Consider the following 15,556-nt stretch of genomic DNA (forward strand, 5'->3'; position numbering starts at 1 on the left):
AGGAAAATATATGGGTGAATATAAGTAAGCAATGCCTGTAGAAAAACAGCAATAATAGGATGACTAGTTTAGGGGAGTTTAAATATGAGATGGGAGGTGATAATGATGACCAGTACTAATGCATTTCATGATTTTGTGTTATTTGAGAAGATAACAGGCCTTAATAAATTTTAGATTTTAAGTCAAAATGGATATTAAAATGTTAAGGGTAACCTATAAAAGAAGAGAAATAGAATATAATGTCTAATCTAGAAGAGTGGGAAAAGGGGGTTGGATAAATAACACTAAACCAATTCAGCAGAAGGCAGGAAAGTAGGGAAAAAATGAAGCCAAGTAAAAGCTAATCATGTAGCTTACTGACGGTACTCTGTGAGACCTGAGCAAAACCCGTCCATATAGTCCTTCCTTCCTTCACTTTCTTATGGTACCAAGTCAATTTTTTTAAAGCAAAACAAAAACACGAATGAGGCAATAAATAAATAAATAAATAATAAAAAGACTAAGAGGTGACTTGCACAAAGGATGGGAGGTGAATACACCTAAACCAGGACAGGTAAATAAAAGTTAAAGAGAGAAACAAATTTGACAAAGAAGAGGATGTCTTCTTGCACTAAGACCTGGAATGAGATGCTGGCCCCCCGGGAGTCAAATTTAGCATGAAAAGAGGCATTTCCCGGCAGAGGGATGAGCTGTGGGCAGTGATGTCATTGGTCGCAGCGGACAGGCTAGAGACTTGCCTTCGGGCAGGGGTAGGCCTTTGACCCGGCCTGCGTGCAGGAGCATCTGTTGGGTCGTCAGTGACGAGTGGCTGCTTGTCCTTTGGGAGCCCTCAGGGAGGGCTCGGGGCCATGGTGATGGTCAGGGGACCCCCTTGGGCAACATGGAGCTGAGAAGATAGATAGGGGTTATTTCGTGGTCGGTATGATATATATTCATTGCCCAGACACAGTGTGCGTTGTGTGTGCTTATTCTAAAAGGGATGTTTTCTCCCAGAACCAACATTGGTCCCTGAGCTGGTGATCTCACCTGAGAACATTGCTGGAGTCCCAGCCTGAGGTTCTCCCGAGGGCATGGACAACGTCCGAGGTGATGGAGCCTTCCGTGTGGGGAGTCAATCACTTGAGGAATCCTCACTTGGTAATGGAGGCCTCCCTCCATGCTGCCTGAGACCGTCACAGTGAAAGGCCCTCGCACAAGCAGCCATGTGCACACAGTTGTTACTGTACCGTGCTGGTTAGGCTCTCCCTGCCTCACACCTGGCCCTTCCCAACACTCAGCACAATGAGCGTTTCTGAACGGGAACCCGGTTTCCACAGGGGACCAGGCTGAGCTAAAAGTGGGTTCCCTTGAGGGGCCTGCTCCAGAGCTGAGCTAAAAGTGGGTTCCCCTTCATTTCAGAGGTCCAGAGTTTGACATTTCTCTTAAGAATCCTGGATGCTGCTGGGCCTGACTGGTACCACCCTGTGTCAGGACAGGATTCCAAAACAAACAAGAAGAAGCCAAGTTTCAGGGGAGCCTGTTGTGCTTAAGAAACACCATACATACCCATTCCCAGTGCCCAGCCTTCTGCCCAGCGGGGCTTGGCGAGATGGTTTTCTGGGCAGGCCGTAAGCAGGAGCTCCGGGGTTCCCACACGCCGTGAATGCCTGACAAGCTGCCTCCAGAAGGAACACCAGATACCAGAGGGGCAGGGTTGGGGGTGAGGTCTCTCACTTGGAGAGGGGGAGCGTCCTGGGGCCTCTGCGATTAGGGTAAAGGTGGGTCCTCTGAACACCCATGTGCATTCCCAGCCTAGCACTCTCCCCCGCTCCTCTAAGGCCGTCCTTGCTTCAGTGTTTTCGTTTCCCTTCGTAATGAAAATCGGCGATGGTTTGGGAGTCTTTCTTCCAAATCTCTATTTTTAATAACATTTCTTACTCAGAGATACACACATGATCTCCACCCTACACATGGAAGGAAGTGCTCCATCATTAATCTGTGTTGGTTTCTTACCAAAAAGATGGCGTCTCTCATCTGTCCTGGCCTTCCTAAAAATCCCAAGTAACACACGTTAATTATATCAACAAAATCAAAATTAGAAAACACCAGTAAAAAATCTATACATTTAATTTATATTTATATTTATATGTATATGTATATGTATATGTATATGTATATGTATATGTATATGTATATTTGGTTGTAGATTTTCTAGTTAAGTTTCCAGTCCTTATACACACAGATGTGTGGGAAGAGGTCTGACTTCTAGTTCCTTTGTCTCTGTGTGAGGCACCAGCCTTCCATCGTGGAGCATCAGCGTTTCCGTCTGTAAAACGATGGAGCTAGGCCGGACCATTGCTTTTGGTCCTCATGCTCTGCACTAGGGCCTAGCGATGGTGAGTCCAAGGCCCACAACCGCAGGGCTGGAGGCAGACCAGGCCTCCCGGGATGTTTCAGACATCAGAGAGGTCCGAGTTGCCAGTCCTTTGCTGAGGCTCTTCGGAGGGCCACGGAGATGGCAGGGGATGGCGAGGTGGGGTCCTGTGCATGTGGTAGCACCCACAGAGGGGGATGCAGCCTCCTCCCAGGGCTGACTCTCCTTTCTGAGTGAGGATGTGCCATCTAGTAGGCCCTGTGCTAAAGTGTTTCCATCACCCGCTCGGGGCATGCTCACCATGACCTGATAAGGTTGGAAGTTTGCATTTAATAGCGGAGACCTGAGGCTCAGCCGCAGTGGTTTATCTGAGGTGACAGAGAGAGATCGCCGCAGAACGGTTCAGTAAAGCGAGCACCCTGTTATCCTGTATCCAGGGCCCCCCGTGAGTGATGCTTAACCCCAGGGAAGCTCACGCTCCATCATCTGCAAGGAGAGATGGTGACAGCTCAGACTTTGGGAGGACGAGAATACCAAACAGGCGGCTGCATAAATTGTGGGTGTCTGCCCTTTACCGTGTGCCATCGCCCTGAGCTGGGCCACCCGGGGAGTGCAGGGTATAGACAGAGGTGAAGGCGCGACGTGGGCAGTGAGACCAAGAGTTCCGTGCCGGGCCTCCCTGTGCCCCGTGGGAAAAAGCCCAGAGCTCACAGGGTGCCAAGGACATGGCTGGTGTCCGCCTGCTCTGCGCAGCCTCTGCCAGCTCTCCTACGTGGTTCGCTGCTGTACTGGGTTCCAGGGTTTTACCCACTTCCCCAGACCCAGCTACTATCGGGGCAATGTAAGTGGGTTGAAATCCTGACAAAGCTCAGTCCTGCCCTTGGAGGCAGGCATCAGGGGCCTCGTGCGGGTGTCCTGAGGTCCCCAATCCTCCTCTTACTGGCTGCACAACTTGGAGCAAGTTATCCTGCCCGGACCTCAATTTCCTTACCCGTCAAATGCAGATAATATTACTTTGCCTGAATTGGTGGCGCTCCAATATGAATGTAGTGCTGAAGACACGTGGTCCAAATCTCCTCCGCTCCGCCCGTCCTGGCCAGCTCCAGCTCTGAGGCTCCCCGGCCCTCCTAAGGCTGTCCCTCTACCTCTGCCTCTGCCTCTGCCTCTGCCTCTGCCTCTGCCTCTGCCTCTGCCTCTGCCTCTGCCTCTCCCTCTCCCTCTCCCTCTCCCTCTCCCTCTCCCTCTCCCTCTCCTTCTCCCTCTCCCTCTCCCTCTCCCTCTTCTGGCCGTGGCCTCAGCCCCCTCATGGGGGACCAGGAGCTGGGGGTGGGGTGGGGCTCTCCCAGCAGCATGCCAGTCAGCTGTGCTAGTCACTGGGCACATTCGGCTTTCTTCATGCAAGCCACGGAGTGCCTTGGGTGGGGTGCTGAGGTTTTCACAGGGAAACACGTTTTCCTTCAGTTTACCTACTCAAAAGCAGTTTGGAACGTGGTGATTGAGCTGGTTTTAAACAAACTGAAGGACAGACAGGGAAGGGCATGCTTGCTAGGATGATGTCCGTTTCTCCTGTACCTTAGAGAAACCAACCTCTCTCTTTATCCCACCCTCCGTCCCCTCCTTGGTCTCTCCTTCAGTCTCTCAGACTCTCTCTGTCTATCTCTCTCAAGGTCTGTCTTACTTGCTCCATTTTGGTCTCTTCTTCTGTCCCTGTACTCTCCTCCTCCCCCGAGATTTCTGTCCTCTCTTTAGGTCTCTCTTATACTCTCATAGTCTCTTTTATTTGCTATCTTGGTCAGCCCCTCTTCTCTTCTCTTCTCTTCTCTTCTCTTCTCTTCTCTTCTCTTCTCTTCTCTTCAATTCTCTCTCTCTCTCTCTCTCTCTCTCTCTCTCTCTCTCTCTCTCTCTCTCTCTCTCTCTCTCTCTCTCTGTCTCTCTCTCACACACACACACACACCCTGCTTGCTCTCTTTTTCTCTTCCTCAAGCCCGTGAGTTACTGATGGCTACATGAAGATTACATGTTCATGAGTGTGCGCTAGTCCTGCTGTATTGCAAGTACTTCTAGTGACAGGTACATCCTGCTCACCTTGGAAATATGTCCATTTGCCTTCAGGAAGACAGCACATGGTCCAGAACTGGAGAGCAGAGTGTTTGCCACCTGTAGGAGCATTTGCCTCCTGCACTCAGGTACCGGGCTCAGGACCAACGAATGCCCATGGACGGCAGGCCTGAGCCATTCAGTCTCTCTCACCCGCCGTCTCCTGAGAGCCAGGAACTGGCTGAGTTTTCCAGGCACCGGGTGTTTGCTGAGACTCAGTACTGTCAGCAAGTCCGCGGCAGAGCCTGTGTCTGCCCTGCAACCCGCTAAGACAACTTTTATTTACTGCTGCCCAGGCTGCTTTCACTTGCATATTTGCTAGGAATGTGCTGATGATGAGTCATTTGCCTCTTAAAGGACCTCTGCAGAGCAGTAAGTCCTGGCCACTTCTAGTTTGAGTGGCTGCAAAACGGAAATTAAGTTAGACTTCATTTTCAGCGTTCCCAAAGTCAGCCATGGCACACGCAGCTGGCCACCCTCCTGACAAACCGGAAGTGGTGAGGTTCGGTTGCGAGGGAATCGGGGTCATTGGCTGCCCATGCAGGGCTCCCTCCTGCCTCTTTGTGAGTCTCCAGGCAGGTAGTTCTTTAGCTCCTGCTCCCAAGAGCCGGCTGTGAACGTGCGCACTGGCTCCGTACTTATTCCAAAGCTCATGCTAAGTAAGAGGATCTTGTTTCTGCTGCGGGGTCCCTTTTGTGGCCAGAGACAAGCTCTTGATGCTCTGGAATGTCTTACAAATAGGTTGTTGTTGTTGTTGTTTCTGGGTAGAGAAGAGGCACTCTCTGAGGCAGTCACATTTCATTTTTATACCAAAATTCACACCTACTATCCAGGGTAATATAAATGTATTGAAATCCTTGACAAAGAGATAAAAACAAGAGAGGAGCCAGGAAAGCTCTCTGGGTGAAGGTAGCCTGCAAGTCATCCCTAAAGGAGAGTCTGCCTGAATTCAAAGCCTCTTCCTACAGCAATGAGAATTTGTTACTTAATAAGTACAAGCTTGCCTGCAGGGAGCTCTAGCCAGCACACTCAGGACCTCAATTTACCCCAACGACGACCTTGCGAAGGAAGACGGGGACCTCCCCCCTTTACAGAGAGGGACACGGGGCCGCACGCTGACCTCCGCTGTGACTAGATGTGCAGGGTCCCGAATGCCGGCACCGGGCTCTTGTCACCGCGTTCTCACGGAAGAGCCAGTAGACGGAGTCGCTGAGCAGTGTCCGGGAAGAGCCGCCTCGAGGAGCAGAGGCAGCAGGGAGGTCTGGGCCGGCAGAGGGTGGGCATTCTCAGGTGAGCTGTTCTAAGCCGTACACGAAGCATGCTTTCCTTTGACACGTGATGGTTCTCATCAACACAGAACAGAGTTCTCCTTACATGTAAGCTAGCGGGTGTCTTCTATTCTTCCTTTCTTGGTTAGTGAGGAAACAGGAATTTTAATTATTTCTATTTTTTTTGTGTGTTATTTATTTGTTTATTTAGAGCCCAGTTTGTGCAGTGGAAGTGGCCTTTCTCCCAGTGTTGTCTTCAAAGTTCTAGGCAAGGAGGCCTGTGAGAGAAACATCCTTCTCAGAAAGTACTCTTCTTCCTACGTTCCTAGTCTCTGCAGAGAGGGGGCTCAGAGTGCCTGATCCATCACTTCCGCTGCTGACTTTCATTCACTTCCAGGGTCCATGCCTGGGACAAAGAAATGGCCCAGGTTGCTATGCAGAGAGAAGGTGCCACACCCAGAGGACAGGGGACCTGCATGGACCTACTGCCTGGCAGAGGTTCATCTGGGAGGGGGTGGACAGGGGGCAAGGGACAGCGGAGCCCGGTTGGTGGACAGTGAGCAGCCACATGGCTGGAGAGTGATGGATGCTGGGAATTTGGAGTGGGGATAAGAGGGGCCAAAGGGAAATAAAGGGAGAGGACAATCTTGCTGGGAGGCCTAGCAGGCGGCAGGGAGAAGCTGGAGGTGGAGGAAACCGCAGCCAGCACCTCTGGTTTAGATGGGTTGGGACACTCGCCAGGGAGAGGGCTCAGGAGGCGTCCTGTGGGCTGGGTGGCAGGACTGGCAGCAGGAAAGGGTTTCATCTTCTGATGACCCCCTGCCTGCCTCTACCCAGAGGCTCCCTCCTGCCCTGGAGCCTCCCGGCCTCCCACCACCGTGCCCCGCAGGCACCTGGCTGAACCACGAGACCTGGTGGCGAGAAGCTGTGAGGAAGTGGCACCACAAGGGAAAGGCTGGCTGGGGAACTGGCCTTCGCCTGTAGGCTAAGTAATGAGGCCCGTCCGGGGCTGGGGTCAGGGGCTCTGGTCCATGATGAGGACGGCTAGCCCGTCCATAGGTGACTCGGAGGTCTTAGAAGGTCTGGCTTTAGGAGAGCGTGCCGTCACAGCCCTAGCCGCATGTACCAGCCTCTGTGTTGGGGTGGGCGCTGAGCGAGGGCTCACTGTGGGGTGCACATGTATGGAGGTGTGTGTACACACCCTTTGCGGCTGCTTGGCTTTCTCTGCAGATGGCATGTCCATGAGAGTCCTCTACGCAGCCCCGGTGGGTTACCTGCATCCCCCCCAGGTGGGCCTACTCCGAGCCTCCCCACTTTTGATCCCCAAATCTCTGCCCTTCAAGGAAGCCTTGGACCCTCTCACACAAACCATATTCCCCTCCCCTGCCGACCCTCCTGGCTGTGTGCTGTGGGGGGGAAGCCCCCTTGCTCCTGCTCACTCTCTTGACAGCTGGGCCTATATATCTGTGTTCCCACTCGGACTAAGGGTGAGCTGCAGGGCCCTGCTCTGAGAAGCCAGCTGGCAGCCTGGCAGGAAGTGATGGGCACCAACAGGCAAGGCAGGAGGTCAGCCTGTGTTAGCCCCTGCAGCGTCCTCTGGAAGCCGGCTGCTCCCGTGGCTTCCTCAGGGCCCGTGGCCGTCAGGGCCGAGCCAGGCTGACCCCTGCGCAGCCCCCACCCTCGCCCGCGATGATTCCCGGGAGCCTGGCCATTGTTAACGGTCTCCCACGCCGTCCTCAGCGGCGTGCTGTGCTGTCAGTGTCGCTCCGCAGCCCGAGCCGGAGCAGTGCCAGCCAGAAGCCTGGACCTGAGTTTGCGTCTCTTGGCATTGCAGTCTGGCTCCTTTGTTCTTTTTCAAACAAACAACTCACATGGCATTTCCCCCCTTCATCGATTAGCATTCGTTTTTAGTGAAACTGGGACTGGTGTGCAGGCGGACTGCCTGGCTGTGTGTGGTCCTGCTCATCATTCTCAGATGTCTTCCCTTTCCCCTCCGGAGTCAGCTGCCTCCCCTCCCTCCTCCCTTCCCCCTCCCGCCCACTCTCCCTTGCTCTCCAGACCCATTATCCCCAGGAGCTGGGATCCAGTTCTCTCTGCCTGCGCTCGGGGTTTGTTGCTGTAGGGGGCCCTACTAGGTGCCGAGGGCAGGAGTCAGAAGTTTGCGCCCCCTCTCCCCCATCCTCCTTGTTAGGTTGCTGTTCTAGGAGTAGAACATTCCCTCCTCATGGTGGGTCAATTCGGGGTCACTCCCTGCTTGTCGGGACTGTGTCTGGCCTTTCACCTCTGCAGATCCAGGCCGTGACACAGAGCCTGGTCCACAGGGGGCATTCGCAAACATCTGCTGGATGAATGAACAAAGACAATGTTCTTTCCAGCTGAGTGGCTCAGCGCCTGTGATGAGTCCTTCCACAGCAGTGCGTGGAAGCTCAGGAGCGGTTAGGGTCGGAACCAAAACCTGGGCCCTGCTGGGTGGCTCAGCTGGTTGGAGCATCGTCCTGCACACCAAAAGGTTTGATGATTGTCCAGGGCACACCTAGATTGCAGGTTCAATCTCTAATCAGGGTGCCTATGGGAGGCCACTGATCTCTCTCTCTCTCTCTCAATAAAAATGTATCTACAGGTGAGGGAGGAAGGAAGGAAGGAAGGAAGGAAGGAAGGAAGGAAGGAAGGAAGGAAGGAAGGAAGGAAGGAAGGAAGGAAGGAAGGAAGGAAGGAAGGAAGGAAGGAAATAGACAACCCAAACCCCAAGCAGGGATTAAAGGCCCGAATACCTGGGCCATGCTCGTTGCTTGTGTAGGCACAGACAGAGGCCTGTCTCAGAGTGTGAGCAAACACGGAGGCCCCGCCGCTGCCGGGCTGGCTCGTTAAGCTTATTGGGCAGTGGCCCCTGTCCCTGCAGCCTGGACTCCGGGGGCCTCTGGGATTGCAGGGACTGCGTCTGTGCCACGGGCTGGCTCGTCTTCCCCCTCCTCCCCCAAGTCTCAACTGTGATGTTGAGACTTGCTGCTCGGTCAGGGGTAAAGCCTTCGGGAGAGAAATCTCATTTAGTGTTTGTGTTGCCGAAGGAAGTAAACATCGAGTTTTTCTTCCCGGGAAAACAGAGGCTCGTCATCTAAGGAAGGGTCATGTGGAAGGTCATCTGAGAGCAGAGGCTTAAGGCTTAGATGTGAGGTTCTAAGAGAGGCATCACCGGAGAAAGCACACAGAAAGTCTGGATCAGAGGAGACCCCGAACCCAGCACTCACACACACTGGCCTCCCACCTGTATCCGGTAGCTCCGGCTGCTGGGAGCCGTGGATTTAAGTTGGCCCAAGGTTAACTGGACCCAAGCCAACCATAGGAGGGCAAGGGTGTGGCTCAGCTCAAGCACACCTGGGTGAATTTGGAAGCGCTTCACTTTTCCAGCCGCACGGGGAGCCATGTTCTGGCCGTTGGTGCAGTAAGATGGCCGTGCGAGCACTTTGGTGGCATTTGGCTTTTCGGTCTCACTGAGAAACTCAAATAGTGGTAATGGCAAATCCAGGGCGGGGCCGAGGTAGGTTTACAGTTGTTTGTATAGAAAATAATACAATAATTGATAAACAATAATACAAGAATAAACGCCGTTTCCCATACTCACAACTGTAAACCTACTTTTGTCCCACCTGTATTTATACAGGGCTTACTCTGCACAAGGTTCAGATTGGAGGCAGTGAGGTCGATATTAAAATTCCCATTTTGCAGATGAGGAAACTGAGGCTTACAGAGATGAAGTCATTTGCCTAAGATGGCAGAGCTTAGCTTCAAACCCAGGCATCGAGCTCCAGCAGGATCGGGGGAGAGGGGTCAGGTGTGGTCAGCAGTGAGTGATTCCATCAGATGCAAAACAGTTTTTTCTCGCTTTATGTGTCAAACGCTTTGATAAACATTGTCCCATTCGATCCTCATGGAGAAACAATTTTTTGAGTCTTGTACGTATAGTTTGTTTAAGGAGATGAGAGGCATAGTAGCTACACCTGTATGCGTTTCCCAAAGACTACAGAAAGAACTCATGGCACACGGGCAGTCTTTTTTTTTTTTTCAGGCGTCTGAGTCTGTTTATTTATTTTTTATTTTTTGAAAATGGTGTATTAACTTTAATAACAAAAAGGTCACTAGGTGGTCACATACCCTGGTCATTCATACCCTCCACCCCTCAAATCCTTAAAGTTGGTTTTATAAAGGATTCAAAAGCAGCCCCTAGGGACCATTATCCCTCAAACATGGATTAGGATTCAAAAAGAGACACATAACTTAGCTCCTCTTTCATTTAAAAAAAAATAAAGTGGAGAAACTTTTAGGTTAAACACACACACGCGCACACACACACACACACACACACACACACACAATATTCTCATAGCTGCCTCAGGAGTGGGCCTTAATCCTTCCACCTGGAGAGGTGCCTTCCTATCTGCAGGAGGCCATGGACTAAAGCCCACTCCTCCTTCTCTCTCCGGCTCTCCGGCGGCTTTTCTTCGGCCTTCCAGGAGATTCTGAGTGGCTCTGTGCCTGCGACTGTGGTGAAGCCCTGGGGCCTGGGAACAGGACGCTGCCCTGCCCTCTTGGACTCTGCTGTGATGCTTCTCTCAGTGAGGGGGTGGGGGCGGGGGCTCCTCCTTCTCCTGCAGCCCAGTGTGGGAGAACAACGGGGCTGGTCCAAGTCTCAGCACCTCTCTGGTGGGGACCAGGAAATGGTTCCCTGTCCAGTGTCTCCTCCTCCTCTTCACTGGATTTCCACCTCATCCATGTCCTCGTCTAGAGCGCTCACCCGAGGCTCCACTCGCTCGGCTTGCTCAGGCGCACGGCGTTCCTGTGGCCGGGCCGGAGTGATAGCAGACTCTCTCACTGTGAGTAGTTCGTTAATGAACTCATCTACGTGCACCAGTTCAAACTTCCCACTTTGGTTCTGGCTCTTAATTCTTCTTACAGTCGTTGTACAGAGGCTCCAAGCACTTGTAGTGGCTCCAGTCAATTCCAATGCCTGTTGGCCTCATATAAAGTGCTACCAGCATGTGGATATACTTGAAGTCTTCATTTTTTATAAACTCAACAATAAGATCCTTCTCCAGTGGAATCTGAAGCATCCTCAAGGTCAAACACAGAAAACGAGCTGGCTTTATGTTGCCACCGTAGACGCCCCCCACACACCTGAACTCCATGGCTTTACTGACTGCAAGTCCAAAGCACTCCTCTTTCCAGTACTTGGGCTCCTAGATTCACGCCCGAATGATCCCGGCCACCTGGTATCAAGGGCGGGTGCCGTGGATGCTGTGAGCATCCCGGACCCTGCGGTTTGTCATTTTAGAACGCCTTCAGTTCTGTTTCTGTCAGGTCCTTTAATGTGTCATGTCCAGACTAAAAAATAAATTTTAAAAAAACCCAGTGGGAAAAGGAGAAAGGCGGAGGAAGTCTCATTTACATAGCTCAGGCGACCATCTTGAAATTGCAAATGTTGCACGGGTTCCTTTCAAAGATGGTGCTGTGATGCTGATGGAATCCTGCTTCTGTTTAACTCCATGGCTGGTGTTTTTCCCTCTGGTGAAACCAGTCTACGCGAAGCCTGTGGGTGCAGGGTGCAAGCCATGGCAGCCAGAGATCACCCACCTCCAGCAGTGTCTCCTCCCCACCTCCCACCTAGAGCCATGATCATGTGACTGGAGCTGTGACCAGCTCTTAGGCCTTTACGCTGGAGGTCTCAGGGGAGGCTCTCCATAGAATATTCATCAGCTCTCCAGGTATGTCTCCTCTGGGTTGTGGTCTCTGCTGATTGGTTGGCGTCAGGGCAGGGGCTGGTCCTGGTGTCAGCCATCGCATTATCCTACCTGGCCTTGCTGCTTTCTGGGGCTGGAGCTGAAACACAACTGAGGCCTAGATGTTATCTCTAGTTTGAGCAAAACTTTGTGTGGTCAATAGACTTTGTTCCTCTGATTATTTGATGCTAGAATATTTCATTTTTTTAAACACCTGAGATAAATTTACATACCATAAAAGTCATCCGTGTTTACTGTACAACTCATTGGTTTTATTATATTTACAGAACAGTGCAACTATTATGTGGTCTAATTTTAGAAGGTTTCCATCACCCCAAAAAGAAAGCCATGCCCATTTGTAGACAGGAGTCCACTTTGTCTATAGATCTGCCTCTTCTAGACATTTTGTATAAATGGACTAACAATAACTTTGTGGCCTAGTGGGTCTGGCTTCTTTCCCCGAGCAAACGTTCTTGAAGTTCTTCTGTGTATCAGAACCTCGTTCCTTTTCATTGCTGAATCCCACAGCAGCCTATGTACCACGTTTTGTTCCACCATCCACTAGTTGAGGAAGATCTGGGTGGTTTCCATTTATTGGCTATGGCATCATTCTCTTTGGATGGAAATGAAGTGGGTCTCAGAGACGTCTTGTACCCTGTTACAGTTAAGTCATCAGTGGAGTCAAGCTAGACTCAGGCTGGTGACTCCCAGTTTATTTCATTGACCCAAGCAAGCACGTATTTTGCTCCTTCTGTGTGCCTGGCACCGGTCTGAACCCTGGGGGCCTGCAGTGAGCAAGACACAGAAGGTCCCTGTCATCATTGCAGTGGAAGGAGACAATTAGCAAGTGAACAAACTTAAAAGTGTTAGATACTGGTAAGTGTGCTATGAGGGAAATAATATGAGACAATGTAAGAACATGTAACAAGGAGTTCAGATATTTTTTTTCAACATTTCTATTTAAACTTCTCTAGATGCTTTCCCCAGCATTTGACATTTTTGTTTTACTTAAAGAATTATCCAAATAATTTCACTTCACATGGAAAATATTCAAAGATTTAAGACAGAAGGAATGACTTTTATCTATATACTTTCAAGACGCACCCATGGGCTGCCTTGTGGGTGAGATGTGGCTGGTCTCTAAGCTATGTAAACATCCCTCTCCTGTTCCCCCAAATTCCTTCCCCCTTCCCCACCCCAACCTCCCACTCCACCTGAGAAAGCAGTGTCCTTTCCATTCCACAATTGAGGGCAGCTCAGTGGCCTCGGGAGCCTCCAGCCGAAACTGCATTACTGTGTGTGAGCCGATTACCCCAGTTATCTGGCCATGTAAAAAGCCACAGTTTCACTCTTCATGAAAAATTAAAATCTTGCCCTGATCTGATGGAAGGAAACGGGTGAGGCAACATGGATGAACTCAGCCATTGTTGATCAGGCAGATGATAAACTACTTATTTTCTTGACTCGGGTGATCCATGGAGAATCTTAAGGAGAAAATCACGGAAGAAATTAAGATTAAATTTGCAGGCCTCTGATATTGGGAATGCATTCTAAAAATGGCAACAAAATAAGGCTCTCTCCTGAAAATGCATTATTTACCCCCTGCCAGGTGCCGCAGTTACAGATGCTCGTGCCTGTGGTTCAAACCTGAGTCGCTGACAGAAGCAAACCCAGCGACTTGTATCTCCCCAGGAAACTTAGAATTTCAGATGAGCAGTCGTGGTATTTTTAGACTGGTTGTGTGTACAGTCACATCATAAATCGTGAGGATGAAGGTAGCTATGTGCCTCTAAGTCCATCTGGGGCCACCGCATACATTTTGAGAGAGGGGGGAAAAAATCAAGAAACTGGTTACCTAGTTAATTCCCACCTATTTTCCATCAGTAAAATCTCGGAGGAACATGGAAAGTGGCTTGGGGTTCAATGGGGCCTCCGATGGAAGAACATAATTTGCTCCCTAATGAAATCTGCTCCTGCAGCTGTATTTACCAGCGTAAGACTGGGAAAGAGGAAACTGTCCCACTGGCGCTAATGGATTGGCATCTGCCTCAGACGCCATCGTTGACGAAGTCACATAAGCCGGACAATGGGAACTTTTCAGCATTTGAAGCACAAAGTAATATGAAATGTCTGCAATCAGAGGTGTGCTTTCGTACCTGCCAACGGCGTTATCCGTTACCTGGGCAAATTTCTCTCTGAATTCTCTGGGAAAGTGGCGTTTTTCAGCAAAGAAAGAAAAGGGATCTTGCAGCGTTTTGAAGATCGAGTTTAAAGAAGATGCTTTCAGTAAAGTTGCTGCCCGAGCCAATTAAAATGCAGCCGGTTGTTCTCTCAGGGAAGAGAAGCAGACAAAACATTCAGGGGTCAAGTCTGCCACCCTGTGCCTTCCTGAAGAGAGAAATACTGGAAACGGGGAGGGGGGGGGGAGCAGAAACCCCACAGAACAGTTTGATTCCCAGCTCTGAAGCCAAATGGGTTCTCCAGCCTCGGTTTCCTCATCAGCAAGGTGGGGACTTAATAAGCCTCGTCTCCCCAGGTTTGCTAGGAGGATTCATGAGCAGAGTAGTCGGCATAAAGTAGATGCCCCACAGAGTGGCAATCTGGCGGGTAGGCAGGGAAGGAGTGGCATTTGTTAGAGTAGCAGGGAGACCCAGAGAGAAAATGGTGGAACTGCTTATTGACCATTTGTGAGAAATTTGATTCTCTCGCCTGAGAAATCAGAGCAATATTTTTATAAGCCAGTTAAGCTATAGCAGATTTAAGGAATGTATTTACTCCCCCACCCCACCCCTTCCTTCTTTTCTCCCTTCTTCCCAGCCTCCCTCCCTGATATTAAGATTAAAAAATAAATAAAAATGTGGCACTGTTACCTGGTTTATTCTCATGGACAATTAGTGAGTCATTTGAACAGTTATTTTAAACAGACTGAAACATGGTGGGTAAACATTTGCATATCAATGGCATTAGTCTGTTGGCTCCTTGAGCAGAGTGGTGATGGCAGAACATGCAGAAAGCTTCACTAACGCAAATGGTTTACAAAGCACCCGCTGTGCCAGGCTCAGCCCCAGGTGTTAAGACACTTTGCCAGAGAGGCCAAGGTCATGGTTATTGCCTTCAGGTGAGTCAGCTGGGTTTATGCTGATCCACATGAAGGATCCCATGACCCCAGCCCCAGGCACTGAGTGTATCTGACCCAGACTTTGCTTGGTTCCTGACATCAGCCAGCCATTTCTGGGGTTTACACTGTGACATGAGAAGGAACTTACAAATCAGTCTTCCAATTCTAGTTATGATATATGTATATACATGGAATGATTAGACAGTGGGTTCCACAGACATGGGATCAGTGAGGTCCATTCTCCACAGCAAGGACAACCTCTGGCTCCTGAATAGAGAAACTGTGACGGGTGAGGGAAGGGGACTTGGTGAAGCGGAAACATAGGTGGGACAGAGACCTCTCTCTTCTCAGAAAATGGGCGTGTGGCCCTAGCTGGTTTGGCTCAGTGGATAGAGCATCGGCCTGCAGACTGAAAGGTCGAGGGTTTGATTCCGGTCAAGGGCATGAGTTACAGGCTCGATCTCCAGTAGGGGGCGTGCAGGAGGCAGCTGATTAACAATTATCTCTCATCATTGATGTTTCTATCTCACCCTCTCCCTTCCTCTCTGCAATCAATACAGATTTATTTTTTTAAAAAGTAAATGGGCATCCATTGGTGAGGATGGCAGATTTGACATCTGATATACTGTTTTCTGTAAAGAGTAATGGCTGGGTTATAAAAATTTCACAAATCATTTTCTCTACCACAACTTCTCTCTAGCTAGCTTTCCTATCACTCATGAATATTTATGCCTTGTCTGCTTAAAATGCTTGGAGGGGTGGAAAAACAAACTTTGTTCTCAATCTCAAATTATTCTGCGAGGTATAAGAGCATTGGTATAAGATAGTAACAGTGTACTTTAGCTAAACCAAGTGCTTAGACCAATATTCATTTAGAGCCCACACAGGCTGCATATTAACGCCGAATGTAATAAGGTCCACGGGAGATAAGGAAATTGAGGGGCCCTCC

General features: G+C 50.3%; 1 protein-coding gene and 1 pseudogene across 1 annotated transcript in view; one reads left to right on the top strand and one right to left on the bottom strand.

Moving 5' to 3' along the window:
* FSTL4 (follistatin like 4) overlaps positions 1-15,556 on the top strand; it is a 296,460-nt gene that overhangs the window by 79,708 nt on the left and 201,196 nt on the right. The gene's annotated exons all lie outside the window — the stretch shown is intronic.
* LOC118711201 lies at positions 10,118-11,039 on the bottom strand (annotated as a pseudogene).

The sequence above is a fragment of the Pipistrellus kuhlii genome, unplaced genomic scaffold (genome assembly GCF_014108245.1).
Source record: "Pipistrellus kuhlii isolate mPipKuh1 unplaced genomic scaffold, mPipKuh1.p scaffold_m20_p_8, whole genome shotgun sequence".
Lineage (NCBI taxonomy): Eukaryota > Metazoa > Chordata > Mammalia > Chiroptera > Vespertilionidae > Pipistrellus > Pipistrellus kuhlii.